An 18,192-nucleotide genomic window follows, 5' to 3' on the forward strand; every position below is an offset into this window, starting at 1 on the left:
TATTCCTGCACATGATGTCATTATTAAGCAATGGCAGTACTGTGAGAACTACAAGGGAGGATATGTGGAACTTATGAAAATTGGAAAGGGACACCATCGAGTGACCCTTTTGTTGCCCCTACCTTCTCTATGAACCTTAGAAACTTCCCAACAGCTCAGGGACTGGTACGTGTTTGTTCCGTACAACCTCACCTCAGAGTCTCAGCTACATTAAGCATCTCTCCATTCCTCTTCCCCACTGCCTAATAAACCCACACTGCAAGAAAACTCAGTATGTGACTGCTCACAAGACTGCACTGACCAATATGCGGAAAGATGTAAGTGTTAGTCAGACCCCCAGCTCAGTAATTACTGTTCCACTCTGAGAGAGCAAGTGAGTTAATGTGGCCTCCACGATGCTACAAGAATCCCTGCTGACTTTGAAGCACACAATTATTTTAATCAACAACAAACTGAAATTGCAAATCGTTTAAGCTACACTATATTGCCAAATATCCTGGCCATCAGAGCTGTATGTGCTTCATGAACATTCCTTACCTGATTTAGTCCCCCTCTGAGGTTATAATAAATTTCACTCTTCTGGGAAGGATTTCCACTAAATGTTGGAGCCTGGCTGTGATTTGTGTTCATTCAGCTACAACAGCATTAGTGAGATCGGGCACTGATGTTTGGTGAGGAGGTCTGGGGTGCAGTCAGTGTTCTACTTCATCCCAAAGGTGTTCAGTAGGGTTGAGATCAAGGCTCTGTGCAGAACACTCAAGTTCTTACACACCAATCTTGTGTACAGGGGCTCTGTCATGCTAGAACAGGTTTAGGACCCTTAATTCCAGTCAAACTGTAACGCAATGACATTCTATGACAAGACATTCTAGATAATTGTGCACTTCTAACTTTGTGGAAACAGTTTAGAAAAACCAACATGTGATGCTCAGGTGTTCACATACTTTTGGTCATCAATCTTCTGATATAAAATCATCAGATTAAAATCTACAATGATAAAATCTACCACATAAAGAGTATGTGGTTATGAAGCAAAATCAGGGAAGATGTACAGGAAGGGCAAAGGGAGTGAAAGCAGAGGACTAGCACTGGAACAATATGTGCATTAGCTGCCAAATCCACATGGAATGTGACATTCGACCAAATGGACAAACACACGCTTGTGCAGGAAATAGAGAGGTCATAGAGCAAATCACTTCCTGTGCAAATAATGGCTGTATTACAGCAGTCATCAGAGAGGTCTGGGCTTCAGAGTGGTAGAGGCGAGAGCGTTTCTGAGTGCTAGGAAAAAGGTGGAGGCTCGGGGCAAAGCAGTAATCATTGTGTCCTGCAGCTAGTTCAGTAACTGCTTTTAACTCGGGCCAAGTCTCATTTCCACTGAAGGTATACATCAGAGTGAAAAAGGAAACGCAGAAAAGAAGAGTGTATGGATTTATATGGGTGGTTGTGAAGCACTCGCTCACTTAGCATAAGCAGACAGAGCTGGCAACGGTCCAAGTCTCTGATTTCAGCTGAGCAGGTCCAGGTCAGGTCACTCACACAGATGAGCTCTCGCCACTCCATCAGCCCTCAGGTTCTCAGTGTTTTAACCACTCCCAATACACACAGATCCAAACAGATCAAACCCTACATGACTAGCCTCTGTTCTATAATTGTCATCTGAGGTGATGTTTTCTTTCACAGCTTTGGCAAACACAATAGTATTTATACACCTACTGAAATGTGCTGTAGCCTTGTCCTGCTTTTCAGGAATAAAAAAAGATATGATGTTTGCAGATTTTTCGAGAGAAAAAAAAAACAACCTTGCTGCATATCTGCATATAATCCCTGTCTAAACAAACCAGGCAAATGAAGGCAGTAAGCAAGGGAAGAATGGCACTGGTCCAACACACGCTGGCAGCTTCATCAGCATATGCTCTCCTTCACATTGTAATGTGGGAAGAAAAGGTGTAAGCTGGTGTGAGAGTCTGTAATAACATCTGATCGATAGGAAAACCTGGTCCTGTAATGCTTCACACAATCTGTTTCCGTCAGCCAGGTGCACATTATGACACTTCTTACATAACCAACACACACTACTTACTATATATGACAATGAAAACACAATACCCTCTGAGACTACAGGCTATAATCATCGTCTGTTAATATCTGGGGAATTGATCTTAATGAATCTCTGTCTGGCTCAGCCTCTTATATTGTGTGATATCGGGAAGCCATGTCGGCTATTTACATGACGGCAGATATAAATGTCTATGGCAGAAACTAGCAGATGTACTATGCATAGCTTTAAAACAAGTAAATAATGTGACCACTTAAACAAAAGCATTTGTTTTTTTTTTTTTTTTTCGGTTGTCTGGGCTCATGGGTGACGTAAATCACAGCAATTGTGATTTAAGAGCTAGCTAATAACTTTCGGTTAGTACTGAACTGTGCATACACACAGGAAGTCTTCCCTTACTATGAGTTATTATTGTCCCTCAGCACCAGAGTGTGTTTATTGTTTATCCAAAATAGCACAGAAAGAGGATTTTCAATTTAATTATATATATATATATATATATATATATATATATATATATATATATATATATATATATATATATAGAATACAATACTGATGTGATCCAGAGAGAAAGACAAAATGAATTGAGATTCATCTACAAATACAATATATATATATATATATATATATATATATATATATATATATATATATATATATATATATATATATATATATATATATATATATATATATATTGTATTTGTAGATGAATCTCAATTCATTTTGTCTTTCTCTCTGGATTGATGCCTAGATGTCTGTAATCAGATTTTTGAAGGCATATTTCTAATGAAACACCAAAAACGTTCAATATCAGAAAAACAAGCAATTTTTATTGGAAAAGGCCATACCGTGCAGAAAATCCAGGGAATTATTACACAATGCACTCTACCACATGAAGAACACACACCGTTTCCAACAGCTCCCTATGAGTGGTCATCATAGGTGAGGAACAGTAAGCATGTGCTCATTAGCTGGTTGCTGACAGTCAGCTCTTCTCAGATAATTGGTAGTGCTTAAGCATGTCTAGGTCTGAGCCAGCAAATCTTATTCAGTACATTGCCTCTCAAGACTGAGATCTTTGAATCACTGTGATGAAACCATAACAATCACACCTGAAAGAGATTAAGAAAAACACACACATCAGTATAAAGACACCAGAGGCGGGAACTGTATGGAGGACAGGATCTCTAAAAGGGAAAATATAAAAAAAAACAACAAAAAAAAAAAACATGGTGGTCACATATGTTCAAGGTCATGAAAAGGTGAGTTTCAATAGAAACAAGTCATTGAAGGACCACTGCAATGGTGTAATAATGTGGTTTCCTTAGAAACTGTCGCACGGCAACGGTAATCTTATAATCATAACCTCGCCCATGTTCAAAGGTTATTTTAAAGGGAAGGGAAGGCTGGAGTCAGGTAGATTATATTATGTTTCAGTCTCACTGTGCAAACACACCTAATTGGTACCTCGACTTCCTCCTGTATGACTCCGTACCTGTGCCTGAACTCAAAGGAGCAAGAAACCTGAGGAGAAACTACACGAGATTAGAATTAAACACACTCGAGTAGCACGATAATGGTGCATTTTACTGGTGTCAAACGTTCACCAGACTATTCCAGTCTTCTTAATAATAACTCAGCATTAGCAAGAAGAAAACCAGGTCTCTTAACAAAATTAGCTAGCGCCATCAAGACTACAGGGAATGAATCTTCCAATAAACAAAACACTGTTTCCTCTTTCTTTCTTCTCAGACACTGATGGGTTAAAGTTTTGTGTATATAGAAATATAAAAACTGTAACAGTGGGCCTTATTGAACAATGTTTTAGTTAAGTTGTTTGAGTAAGCCAAAGTGAAGTAACTAAAATCTGCCAGATTTAAGTTTTTATAACGCGCATGTTTCTGTTTACATTTAGTGAAGCCCACAAAATTCCATACAAAGTCAAGCGCACAAAGGGCTGGAAATAAGAATCGACATTAAACAATAAATAAAAAGGCAGAAGTGGAAGTTATTTTGACTCACTTCTTTGCCAATAAAAACATTTCACACCCAAATGGTGAAATAGGTATGAATTAAGTGAAGGAAAAGTGAAAATGGAATAGAAAAAAAAGAAAAGATTGACTCTGTACCCAGGTGATCATACACATTAGGTACATTACACAGAGATACTGCTATTTTTAAACAGGTTTGAGTGACCCAGCTGATGTGCTGCTCTAAAGTGCTGCACAGCCATGGCATAGTTGTGGTATATACCATCTCACAAAACCAAATTACAAGCCTGCGTTCATTCTCACAAGATATTGTACCGTTTTTAAACATCACTTCCCTCATAAGCGTGTCCTGTGCTTAAAACAAAAATTACCCATCCTCCATTTATACAGTGGCATATTCGATCATCAACAAATTATTAGCTTTATTTGTCTTAATTCATGGTGTGTGTTTTTTTTAACGCCAAAACATGAAAAGACTGGGTTTCACAAAATGTTTTTCAATGATACTGAACTAGAATGAGGGTGGGGTTTTTTTGTTAGAGATGCCAAAACAGTTCTGCAAGTCACTCTGTACAGGCATCTGCTCAATGCTGTAAATATAAATAAATAAGCAATTAAACTTCCCAGTACTTGGCAATCCATGTATAAAAGCACAGAAATCAATGCAAATGATATTTGATTTGAAGCTGATGAAGTCGAATTAGTCTTATAGTAAATTCACACACTCGGAATAGAATAAGAGCAAAGGTATGAGATGCTCACAAACACCTAATTTCTTTCGCGAATGCTCAGATGAATGCTTTACGAATAAATATCTGCATATCTGTCTTGATAAATAAAGCAGTGCCTACAAGGAAGTGTGTCCATCATATATCAAAAAAAACAACAACAATTAACAAACAAACCTCATTTACATATCGTTTCCTCTCTTACTTTGCAAACCATGTGTAACACACCCGTGTATTTACACACGCTACTTATCCCATTGCACATTTCAATTATTGCTTGCTAGTTTGGATCTTTCTCTTTTTCCTCATTCTTCCTATACCCGTCAGAACCCACAAGCTTAATCTTTTCTCTTGTCCTCTAGGATGAGGTACATTGGTGGTTGTGACCTTTAGGTAGGACGCTGGCTGTAAGTTGTCAGGTCTCGGTACCCAGCATCGTGCTCCCTTGTGAGGGATATCCTCTGTGTATTACTGTAGCAGAGCTATTGCAATAATACACTACTTAGACTTGAAACAAAGACTTAAAATAGCCTGTGTTCCCTAATATATATTTGTATAAAAGCAGTTTCCAGGACAGCAGATATTTGGTCGTCATGAAGAGCTAAACACAAGCCTACTCACAATCTCTGTCTCTCATGCCTGCACACACACACACACACAGTTAGGCTGGGTGCATGGATTAAGTACGCCATATTTGTATGAAAGTAGCTATGTTTTTGTGTGTGTACAATCAGCAGGGGAGATGCAGTAGAAAGACAGAGCTCCTTCTGCCTGGCCTGCTCTGGATCTCTGTGGGCCGGTGTTGAATTTCACCCCTCTGACTCACGCCATAGTCCGAACCCACCAGCCGCTTCAGTGAGGAAACTCAAAACCTGCCTTGCATTTAAGAAAGGGTGTGAGACTGTGAAAGACCCTTAATTGGCCTATAATAAGCCCCTTTAAGGTGTTATTAACAGCTGAATGAATTAACGACGTAATAATATACGTGGTAATAGAAAAGTAACTGTCTGGTGTTTTCTGTAGTACAAGGACTCCACCCACCACATACTGTTAAAACACAGCTTACGAAAACACTGTTCAACCAAAAATACATGGCATTGTATGTGAACGTGTATGAAGGCATGTAGCTACACTAAAACTGAATCAGGAGTTAAAGCAAGGGGTAAATTTTCATTAAGTAACATATAAAAGTCACAAAAAGGGATGTGCACTGATGCAGTTCAATGTGAAAAGGAAATAAAACCAACAGAAACAAACTCACATTTTCAAATAAAATTGTATTTATTTAGCCACAGTAGACAAATCTAGACATCTAGACAAAGGCTGCAGAAATGTAATTATATTTAACAACTCAAGGTGCAGTAATCTGCCATCTAATTGGAATAATTCACACAATTTAGGCTGAATCCCAAACAGCTACACTGAGTGGACTATTAGTATCCCAAATGGCCTTTTATAATACTATTTTCACTTACTATACCATTACTACAACATCAGCATCCTATCTTGCAACCCCCCCCCCCACACACACACACAATATACACCAACCAGGCATAACATTATGACCCCCTGCCTAATATTGTGTTGGTCCCCCTTTTGCTCCCAAAACAGCCCTGACCCATCATGCACTGTGTATTCTGACATCTTTCTTTCAGAACCAGCATTAACTTTTTCAGCAATTTGATCAAAAGTAGCTCGTCTGTCAGATCGGATCACATGGTCCAGCCTTCACTCCCCACATGCATCAGTGAGCCTTGGCCGTCCATGACCCTGTCACCGGTTCACCACTGTTCCTTCCTTGAACTGCTTTTGATAGATACTGACCACTGCAGACCGGGAACACCCCACAAGAGCTGCAGTTTTGGAGATGCTCTGATCCAGTCGTCTAGCCATCACAATTTGGCCCTTGTCAAACTCGCTCAAATCCTTACGCTTGTCCATTTTTCCTGCTTCTAACACATCAACTTTGAGGGCAAAATGTTCATTTGCTGCCTAATATATCCCACCCACTAACAGGTGCCATGATGAGGAGAGTGTAGTCACTTCACCTCTCACTGCTCATAATGTTATAGCTGATCGGTGTATCTACTACAACACGGTTAGTATCCCAAATAGCCTTATATAATTTTACACATCCTCACTACACTGCTACATCATCAGTCATTTTTTTCACATAATTTAGAAATTTCATACATCCTGATAAATGTGAAAATAAAGTACATCATAAATAAATTATTTTCTTCCCATCAAATAAAATTATTTGTACCAAAAGGTTAGCATGCTTATGGACTTGGGTACAAGGCAGGCATGCATCAAGACTCTAGTCTGTTCTGGAACTTTCTGTATGTCTGAACAGTTCAGTCACTGCCTGATCTATCTCATCCTGAAATACATAAACCAGCACTGCTTTTATTTAAAAGGAAAAAAAATAGTTTGTCTGTATGCTCTTCTTGCTATATGACCTCCCATGAGAGACTGATGGTATTCTTAGTCTGCAACCTAGTGAACCAGTATCGATGTATTTATTGATAGAGACTTCACAGCACTTTTGTACATCGCTCTGGATAAGGCCGTCTGGCAAGCGCTGTAAATGTAGACTGAAACAGACTAAAAACAGCTAAACCCTGAAATGTGGATTTATTTTTGCTCTCTAAAGTCCTATTCGTTCTGACAGTCCTGATGAAGAACATTAAGTCTACTACAATCATAACAGGGCCAACAGAGAATAAAGATTATGAATGGCTACATAAAGAATTGTGGCACGCTACATCAAAAGTGTAATTTCCCTTGACAATCCCACCCCAGTGACTAACAGGAATCCATGCAACATACAATCTCAAAAATAAACACGATCTACTGTAGGGCTGAACAACTAAACATTAAAATCTATCAGTTAAACTGTGCATCTGGATGAGGATGTTAATCACCTTGAACATTTTCCAGTTCATTAATCATTTATATTAAACAAATAATCCGCAACACAGTTCCCTTAACTACTTCTATATAAGAAGTTCACACTTCAGGGTTTGATCGATGAGTCAGCATAATTGAACACAATAAAGAAGCTTTATTTTGGGCTGTACTGTCCACTTTAATAGGAACAACTGTACACATGCTCAAGTACGCAGTTATCCAATCAGCCAATCATGAGGCAGCTGACCAAAGCGTAAATTCAATCAGATACATGTCAAGAGTTAAAGTTCAAATCAACCATTACCCTGAAGAGAGGGTGTGATCTCTGGGCTGTGGTTGTTGGTGCCACAATTAAGTATGTCAGAAACTGCTCATCTCCTGGGATTTTTAAACAACAGTCAACAGAGTACACAGAATGATCAGAGAAAAGAAAAGAAAAAAACACCTTGTATGTGAAGGGCCTGCAGACTGAAACACCTTGTTGATGTGAGGGATAAGAGAAGAATGTCCACAATGGACGTTTACAGTGTATACAGCAACACGTTTTACTTTACAACAGTTGATATTTTGTACGTATATCTGCTAATGTGGATGAACAGCAAAACGCTGAGAATAAAGATCCGTAGACCAGGAATGCAGGCACACGTTCAGAAACAGAGGGACAATTATTTGCACAATTACTCATAACACAAGAACAACATCACTGGTAAATCTGACTCACAAATCAGGCAATGAGTCGTTGAGTACTACCTGGAAAATAAGCTTCCGTGTAGAAAACAATGACGCTGTGCTTTCCCTTAGCTACTACAGATCAGAGAGCTTTGTGAAGTGGAAAATTATTTTGTTCAAACATTTTCCTTAGTTTGAACCTCAGTCCTCTCTAGAAATATGATGAGTCAGGAGCATGCCTAAAACCTAGGGTCAAAATAATCACACCCTGAGCAGTCACCATGTGTGTTTTCCATTAGATAGGACAGTTTAAGATTCGGCTAGCAATCTGGAGCGTATGAGTAAGGTCAGAGAATAAGATCAACCAACTTTCCAGTCAAAACCAGAAATATCGGACATGTTTCAAACAGAATACATGCCGCTTCCTGTATATATCCATACAATCACTCACGATCAAGTACAGTCCACAGTGCATTTCCCTGACTTTATATTTGTTCAGCAGCCCTTCATGCAGCAATATAAAAGCACATTTAACTGCTAACATGTGATACATCAATATATTTACCAAAAATCCGAACCGCAAGCTATCTGGGGTTTGGCTGTATTCTTGTAAGACATGGCCAAGTCTGTGAACACTGTAATTAAGCCCATTTATAGAGACGGTAAAGTATATTTAGGTCATAGTGCTGAGGGATCTCGTCATGGAGAGATCCGCGTAATCTAGCTACGAGACACACAAAACACTGGCCTTGCAAATTTCACAGTTGGATAGGCTTATCAGCACGCGCACACTATAATTTTATAGGAATCATGGCTAAAGCGGCATGCTAATTCAACATTTTTTTTAAACCCACATTTTGGGTTTGAACTGTCCATCCTCTTACTCAAAGCCAAGCCATGTGAGAAAAGTAAGCTGTAGGAAAGCAGACAGGACCTCAGTAGCCGTTTCGGTCATGCAGTTTTTATTCAGGATGGCAGTTAATGTGTCTGTCCTCAGAATGATTAACCTTGTACATCATGGGTGGAGCTCAAGCAGGCCAAACAAAGCAGACAGTTCAGGAGATGTTCTGGGGAGTGCTGAACCACACACAGAGTGAAGACATGTGAAAACACTGAGCAGCTCTTTGTCTGGAACTCGGTGACTGGTACTCACAGGTTCTGGAGGCGAGTGTGCAAAGCCAAATAACAGCAAGGCTACAATTTACATCGACAACAAGATTCTGGTTTATTTTAAAGACACTGCAATTAAATGCAAATCTAAATATCTATCTATTCGTTCATCTCGTGTCTTTCTGTATTCAAAAGATCCACACAGATCAGCCTTATCCTGATTTACAGATTTATGCAAATAAGAGCACATAGCATAACAATATACAGTGATATCTCTGATGTTTATTTAAAAGGATACCAAATATTAATGCAATATTATTATGATTTACATTAATTAATATTATTATACATGTTATTTATTTATGTTAATATTTTTAATACAGAACAAAATCATGATGATCAATTATATACTTTTCTATTAGACAGGAGTAGCAGATGGGGCTACAAATATCCTCCATGCTTCCTGTGTTATTGCTTCATTCACTAACTGCAGTATTTACATTCAGGGTCTGCAAGAACTCACAAAGGTGAACATCACTAATTTTCAGCTTATACGCAAGAACAAAACCTTTCCAAGCAAGGTGGAGAAAGGCTTAGAACAACATCCTACATCATGTACACAACTCATAAGGTCAGAAAATAGCTATGAACAGATATGACCACATCCTAATGTAGGATAATGAGCTAATGTAAGCCTACATGGCTCACTGCAGAATAGCTTATGCTGCTGCTAACGGTCTCCAAATGTCTTTAAAAAGATTCATTTTTAAATTAATGAATATCAGACACTTAATCTGATTGTGCTGTGGAGGTAAAAACAGTAATGACAAAGGTGACTGACAAAGACACTACTGGAAACTGACAATTTTAAATCAGGTATACGTTATAGCCAGTGAAGAAGCCCATTGAGTCCTAACTGGTCTATTTAAGAGGATAAAAATAAAATAAAATAAAATAAAATAAAATAAAATAAAATAAAATAAAATAAATATTTTTTAACTACTCCTAAATTTTAAACTCCTAACGACTCCTAAATTACTAAAGCCCTATTCACACTGCATTCTTTTTCCACAGGAAGCTGGTGATCTCCTGTTTCATTCTGTCTGTCAATCATTTTTACACACTGCACATTCCTGTGGCTGGAAAGATTATGCAATATTTTCCCTACTGTAAGAGGATCTGTAGAAATAACCCCAGGTATCTCAGCCTGGGAGAACCCTTCACACGTCATGTCAATTTGAACATTTCCTAGAAAGTTCTGAAAACTACATGTTGAGCTGTGCCTTATTTACATTTATCTTAATCACAAGTAGTGCTTTAGCAGTTAACGTTCTGCTTACGGAAAAGAAAAATGCCGAAAATTTCATTCCAATGTCAATGAGAGCTGTCACGTCTACGTCTAATTTTAACCCTAACCTCATAACCTAATTCACATAGGGAAGAAACAGTATTAGTGCTAAATTCTAAACATGAAATTATATTTTGCAATGATATATGCGTTCTCACTTTGATAAGCAGCATCATCCACATCAGTCTCAGTCTCGTCACCTGAGGGAAAAGTCAGCAGTCTGATCCATCTGCACTAACATCGATGAGGAAATAATCATCAGTCATCAGTCAGTGCTGTCGGCTAAATTTCTTGTTATTATAGCATTTAAGTGTTTTAACTTTGCTAGCTATCATCAGTACAGAGATTATACTAATATAATGTATAAGTAGAACACAGTGATTAACATGAAGACACTCATCTCTGTAATATACTGTGGAACCTCGGCATACGAATTTAATTCATTCTTAAGGCAAAAATTTGTATTGTGAAATGAATTTTCCCATAGGAAATAATGTAAATGCGGATAATCCGTTCTAGCCACCCAAAATATTACCAATATTACCAATACAAAGTGTATGTAAACTATATGGCTGCTTAGAAAAGAACTGACCCAAGCCAAGCATTCCATGTCAAGGCTCCTCACAAGAAGTAGTACCACCAAGCCTGGGCTAAAAATAGAACAGATCACCCACACCACCAATCTGCCAACAAAAAAACGTGTGAAACATCACGTTGCTTTTGAACGCATGCCGAAGACAACGTTAGTAGACTCTTTCAAAACAGCTTTCACTGACTGAAAAAAAATGTAAAATTCGTACATTCGCTTTGGTTGGCTTCGCTCGGCTTCCCACTGATGCAAACAAGTTCTGAACGGCTCCCAGACGTACGCACAACTTAGCCGGCATTCGGTTCAGTTTGTTCGTATGCTGAAAATGCTTCCTATGCTGATGCAAATTTCTTGCAAAATTTCAATTCCTAAGGCAAAAAATTTGTAAGGGAGGGCATTCATATGCCCAGGTTCCACTGTATGTGAAATCGATCCTAAGTACTGCAGGCATCCTTCCACAATATTGCTTAACAGACATACACTATATTGCCAAAAGTATTCGCTCACCTGCCTTGACTCGCATATGAACTTAAGTGACATCTCATTCCTAATCCATAGGGTTCAATATGACGTCGGTCCACCCTTTGCAGCTATAACAGCTTCAACTCTCCTGGGAAGGCTGTCCACAAGGTTTAGGAGTGTGTTTATGGGAATTTTTGACCATTCTTCCAGAAGCGCATTTGTGAGGTCACACCCTGATGTTGGACGAGAAGGTCTGGCTCTCAGTCTCCGCTCTAATTCATCCCAAAGGTGTTCTATCGGGTTGAGGTCAGGACTCTGTGCAGGCCAGTCAAGTTCATCCACACCAGACTCTGTCATCCATGTCTTTATGGACCTTGCTTTGTGCACTGGTGCACAGTCATGTTGGAAGAGGAAGGGGCCAGCTCCAAACTGTTCCCACAAAGTTGGGAGCATGGAATTGTCCAAAATGTCTTGGTATGCTGAAGCATTCAGAGTTCCTTTCACTGGAACTAAGGGGCCAAGCCCAGCTCCTGAAAAACAACCCCACACCATAATCCCCCCTCCACCAAACTTTACACTTGGCACAATGCAGTCAGACAAGTACCGTTCTCCTGGCAACCGCCAAACCCAGACTCGTCCATCAGATTGCCAGATGGAGAAGCGCGATTCGTCACTCCAGAGAACGCGTCTCCACTGCTCTAGAGTCCAGTGGCGGCGTGCTTTACACCACTGCATCTGACGCTTTGCATTGCACTTGGTGATGTATGGCTTGGATGCAGCTGCTCGGCCATGGAAACCCATTCCATGAAGCTCTCTGCGCACTGTTCTTGAGCTAATCTGAAGGCCACATGAAGTTTGGAGGTCTGTGGCGATTGACTCTGCAGAAAGTTGGCGACCTCTTCGCACTATGCGCCTCAGCATCCGCTGACCCCGCTCCGTCAGTTTACGTGGCCTACCACTTCGTGGCTGAGTTGCTGTCGTTCCCAAACACTTCCACGTTCTTATAATACAGCTGACAGTTGACTGTGGAATATTTAGGAGCGAGGAAATTTCATGACTGGATTTGTTGCACAGGCGGCATCCTGTCACAGTTCCACGCTGGAATTCACTGAGCTCCTGAGAGCGACCCATTCTTTCACAAATGTTTGTAAAAACAGTCTGCATGCCTAGGTGCTTGATTTTATACACCTGTGGCCATGGAAGTGATTGGAACACCTGATTCTGATTATTTGGATGGGTGAGCAAATACTTTTGGCAATATAGTGTATGTGTGAAAATCTTATTATATTATTATTAAATAGTACTTAAGTCTGCATCACAGACAATCCTAAAAGCCTGCATTCGGTGATAAGAACGGTTAGAATGGTTGACTTTGGGTATAATGAGGACTAATTTGACGACTGGGAAGTTGCAAGTCCAGTCACCTCACCTGCTGTACACATTTATGAAAGCAGCACTACTTTCATTTTCATTTTATTTCTTTTGCCATTGTGTTCTGGGATTTCATTGAGAAGTTGCAGGCAGCGACTTGCATCAGCCAATCACTGTCGATATTCATTCACAAAACACTCCTCATCTGTAGCAGCAGGCAAAACCGAAACTTCACCTTTAAAGTTTAAACTTTACTTCCTCAATGATTTCTTCATCAAACTTGCTCTGGTTAGTTCTGTGAAGAGGTTTTAAGGAGAAACTCATGGTTAGGAACAATTTAGCAGAACATCTAGTGGAAAGATATTAGTCATGTGCGTTAAATTCAACTAACATGTGACGACAAACAGACTCTATTGTCAGTAGCTGGTGTTTTTTTAAAGAATTACAATTTAATAAAACCCTGTTCAGCTAATACCGAAAAAAATGAAGAGTAGAATTACTCTTAAATCTGACAAACATTTAAAAAAAAATGATTGAAAACAAAAGTTAAAAAATATGTCGTAAAATTTTCAGAGCAACTCTTGGAAAGGGGAAGTTGTTCATCCTAGAAGTAACTTAAATCTTATGCATAAAGTCCAACAGTTGCAATCATTTTCATAAGAAAAGCCAATAGTGAACAAGAAAAGCACAACAATGATAATTTTTTTTATTAAAAAAAAAAAAAAAAGGAGCCACAGATAAGCCAAAAAGTCCCCATATAACAGCCGACTGGATTCAACCACACCCAAAGTTGATACTGATGCCATAGACAGAGGTGAAGTCATGAGCTGAAACAGATCTGATCTGTCACTCTAGCTGAGAACAGCCAAAGCCAACAACTAATACTTCATGTTATGAGGTCAGCATGTAAGCAAATCCTGAGCAAGAATGAGCACTTTATATCATAAATGCATGTCTGTTCAGATTTATAAGCCACACATCATACTGCAGTTTAACTTCAGAGCAAATGAACAGTGAGCAGATGATAGTGGTGCCTCAAGCGGTGCCTGATATTTGCTCACTGGTTATTTCTGTGATTGAAAAAAATAAAACCTTTAAGATGAAAGAGTTATGTTGTGCACTGTTCCATGTACAGGAATCGTGGGAAATTACAAACCTTTTACTTTGAGACATTTTCTACCTATATACCTAGTGGCACAGACCAACTCTCTGAATGTCACAACACAATTTCCTACAAGTTCAGAAAGACAAATTATTCCTGTTCAGTGGTGTTTGGATAGTGGCATTGTGTAATGGCCTCTAGCAGTGTGATAGATATTTCTTCCCTTTTAAGGGGAGTATTGTAAAACCTCACAAGCATTAGTCAGTGTATTTTTGTCCTGCTTCTGTAACTCATGCTTCTAAGTTTGTACAAAAATTGATTGCGCAAGAACAGCTAACATAATGTAAAATAAAAAAAAAACCTGTGATGCATATAAACCCACACTATACCTCTGAATGACGCATCAACGAGCAATCGCTTCCCCTTCATAAAACAGGACAATATGTTAATCTTTAACCGAGCGCAGTCCAGGCAACTCCCTTAGCACAAAAACAGAGGAGTCTTGCAAGAGCATAGGAACAGATAAGCAGAATAGCTCCACCAACTCTCCAATTAGGTTTCCTTATAAACCTGGGAGTACAGGATTACTGCCTTCAAAGTGCTGCACTATTCGATTCACTAACAGCACATAAGTCGGCAGGTGATATCCTAACAGGTTTAGAATTTAATTACTATAATGCAAGGGGGTCTGAGAGAGTGCTTAGTGAAGGGAGGAAAAGGAAGGCAGTTAAAGCAGGGCAGTGCACAATAGCTCCTAGAGTCGTTTATTAACTGGCTTTTAAGCATATACAAAGTCACTGAATGCCTTAACCTACACAATATAATATATAATCATCAGTTTTCAAACAGATTTTTCGGCAAGCATAAATCATACAACCTTAAAGAGATCAGCGTCGACTTTTTTGTTTACTTTCGCAACAGAAATATCCTCTTTTGCGGTGCCTATATACAGTGGTGGTTATACTCATATGTAGGTATAAACTCGGAGCTTTAAGAATCTGTGGTTTTTTGGTTTTTCGTAAGTATTTCTGTTTTGACGGAGCCTACTAGGGGATATATATATATATATATATATATATATATATATATATATATATATATATATATATATATATATATATATATATATATATATATATATATATATATATATATTCATAGAAAAGTTCCAAAAAAAACAAAAATGGTAACACAAATGTTTATATCCTTCAAATAAATGATGAAACCTATTTCTGCTCTCTGTGATGCCCCAAGTGCTTATACATAAGCATATAAAAATTAAAAGCGGTTATCTTCAACAGCTAAAATCCAATGTAAGGTTATCCCAACAGAGGTAAAAACTTCTCACACTGAAAGCCAACAGTGCCCTGGCTCGTTTAATATCCAACTTGTGGCAATAAAATAATTCATTTGTTTCTACTGATTGGAAAGTCCATTTCCATTTCGCCGGCAGATTGAACCGGGAGTGTACCGGCAAAAAGGGTTCGACTTAATGCACTTCATAGAGGAGCAACATGGCAATGGTGTAACTATAGCGTGGATTACACATCAGTCAAGGTGTGACCTGGTTGACGGTTTTTACTGGGTGGATTAGTTATCATTCATAGGTGACAAAGGATTATTTCAGAACCAGATAAAGTCACTAGTCTGACTTGAACAACAACAACAACAACAACAACAACAACAATAATAATAATAATAATGTGTTATAACATGAAGACAGAACATCACAACTAGCCAAAACACTGCAAGCACTTACCTTGCTTACAATCTCATTATACGTTATTAAATTACTTTGTCTACCACTTGGCAGTCTAATCAGCCAGATTTCCAGACAAGGATATAAATGGGCAAGCACACTAGAGCATTTTACTTGCCCTTTGGGCTAGCTAATGAATTTATGATTTCTCCACCGTTTTCTGAGTTACATGCGATAATACTGCAACAGTCTGTGCAAGTCACATGAATATTGTTTTACTGGAACACAAAACCAGTTACTTGAAAATGTCTCATGCATGGCCAGTCCCATGGGAATTTTGAGGTCCAAATTATGAGGCTTCATCTGAGATTACTTCTCGGCAAAAAGATCACAACGATGGAGTTTATTTATTTATTTTTAGAAAGGCGCATGAATTCAGATCAGAACCACATGACAACATATCAGATTTGTATGAGATTTCATTACCAAATACCAGATTCGGTGTGACTTTTTTCTGCAGTTTACACCATCATAAAAATGTACACCTGTCAAACATGAGGAAAAAGATCATGTGTTTACTAGCAATGTGAACACATCATCAGCTGTTTTAGGGTGAACAAACGCCTAAAAACAAAACAGATCTCATGTTAGATGAATTTATATAGCATAAACATAAACAGATTTGGAAATCAGGTCCATATCATCCACGGAAGCGTTTAGATGAGACGAAAGTTTCAGTACCAAGAGTCTTAATGAATACAGAGAGGGAAATAAATCACTTCACTCTGAGTCACTCAACATGTTAGATTTGAAGATTTTGTAAGCTGTAAGTTTCTGGTAGTTTTAGGAAGAAGAGCTGGTTAATATTCAGTGAAATAGACTGACATATGCAGTAACCTGCTGTCACAAAAAAAAGATAAATTTGGTAGAAAGAGTGATCTCGGATAGTTCAGTTCATTATTCCAGTCAGTCAAGGAAAGCGTTTTCATTTTATCCGCTCTGATCTCTCTCTCTCTCGCGCGCACACACACACACACACACACACAGGGAAACTAGCGCAGAGCAAATCAGCGTGTGTGACAAAAGGCTACTGGTCGCTCAGCCAACAATCATTTGATTTCTTATCTATTGTGTGTTAACAGTAAGAGCGACACACAAGTGGACATTATGCACCGACACACAAGAAAGCCCACTACACAATCCGAGTCACTTTACACAAGATGATCATTGATAAACGCCGCATTTCCACGCGCTGTGTGAAAGGTGTCCTATTGTGAAGAGCTAATTCGGCACAAACCCACGAAAAAAAAAGAAGAAGCCCAAAGCAGACTTGAAAGTGATGAGCTGTAAACAACTCGGCGGCTATTTCGGAAGATCAGTGCGCGTGCCGTCCGTTCACTTGACCAAACACACTGAAGCGAATGGCACCACGCACCATATTTGCCACGGCTCTCCTCTAAAAGCAGCACAGCCAACTTTAGCAAACCTTAAAAACTACAGTTCAAATTCCGCCTGCTCTTACCGTGGAGCAACTCCTGACAGGTCGCGATCAGAGGCGAGGGGGAAAACACTCAGATCAGCCCTGTTAGTGAACGGGAGATGTTGCGTCAATCCGTATTTGTGTCAGTTTCTCACAGGTTTTCAGTGTATGTGTGTTTGTGTGCGGGCCCAAGCAGCAGGCAGGCAGCAGCTCGCTCCCTCCGCGCGACACTCTCCGCCGGTGACGTCACCAGGGCCGTGCTACAAAGAGGGCGGCGCGCGCCCAGCGTGGGCCGGTTGGGACAACCATTTATCCAAATCCCTCCAACACTGCTACTGCTATTACTGCTACTGGCCAAAGAGCTTCACATTAACCATTACAGTGCCTTCTGGGTTTAGAAACTTATTTTTCTGTGTCAAAAAAAATATATCCCAAACATCTGAGACACACAAGCAAGCTTCAGATGCTGAGCTCCCAGTGTTTGCCAGTTTCCAGTACGACCACTGCCTCTACCCCTGGTCGGAGTCTCGTCACTTGGTGGTGCTCACTGATGCTATGGATGGATGAGTGTGGACAGCCTGTGACCCAGGAGACAGACGTGGACAGAGCCACTTGGGGACTTTCACACCGTCACAGATCTGCCATTACATCTGTCAGCTTATGAC

General features: G+C 39.4%; 1 protein-coding gene across 1 annotated transcript in view; it reads right to left on the minus strand.

Annotated features, from left to right (window-relative positions):
* Nucleotides 1-17,770, minus strand: part of nck2a (NCK adaptor protein 2a) — a 36,337-nt gene extending 18,567 nt beyond the window's left edge. The window contains exon 1 of the mRNA XM_058392874.1: nucleotides 17,570-17,770. The gene's annotated coding sequence lies outside the window, so the exon portion shown is untranslated. The remainder of the gene's footprint in view (nucleotides 1-17,569) is intronic.
* Between the last annotated feature and the right edge of the window lie 422 nt (nucleotides 17,771-18,192).

This window comes from Hemibagrus wyckioides, linkage group LG06, assembly GCF_019097595.1.
Source record: "Hemibagrus wyckioides isolate EC202008001 linkage group LG06, SWU_Hwy_1.0, whole genome shotgun sequence".
Taxonomy (NCBI): Eukaryota; Metazoa; Chordata; class Actinopteri; order Siluriformes; family Bagridae; genus Hemibagrus; species Hemibagrus wyckioides.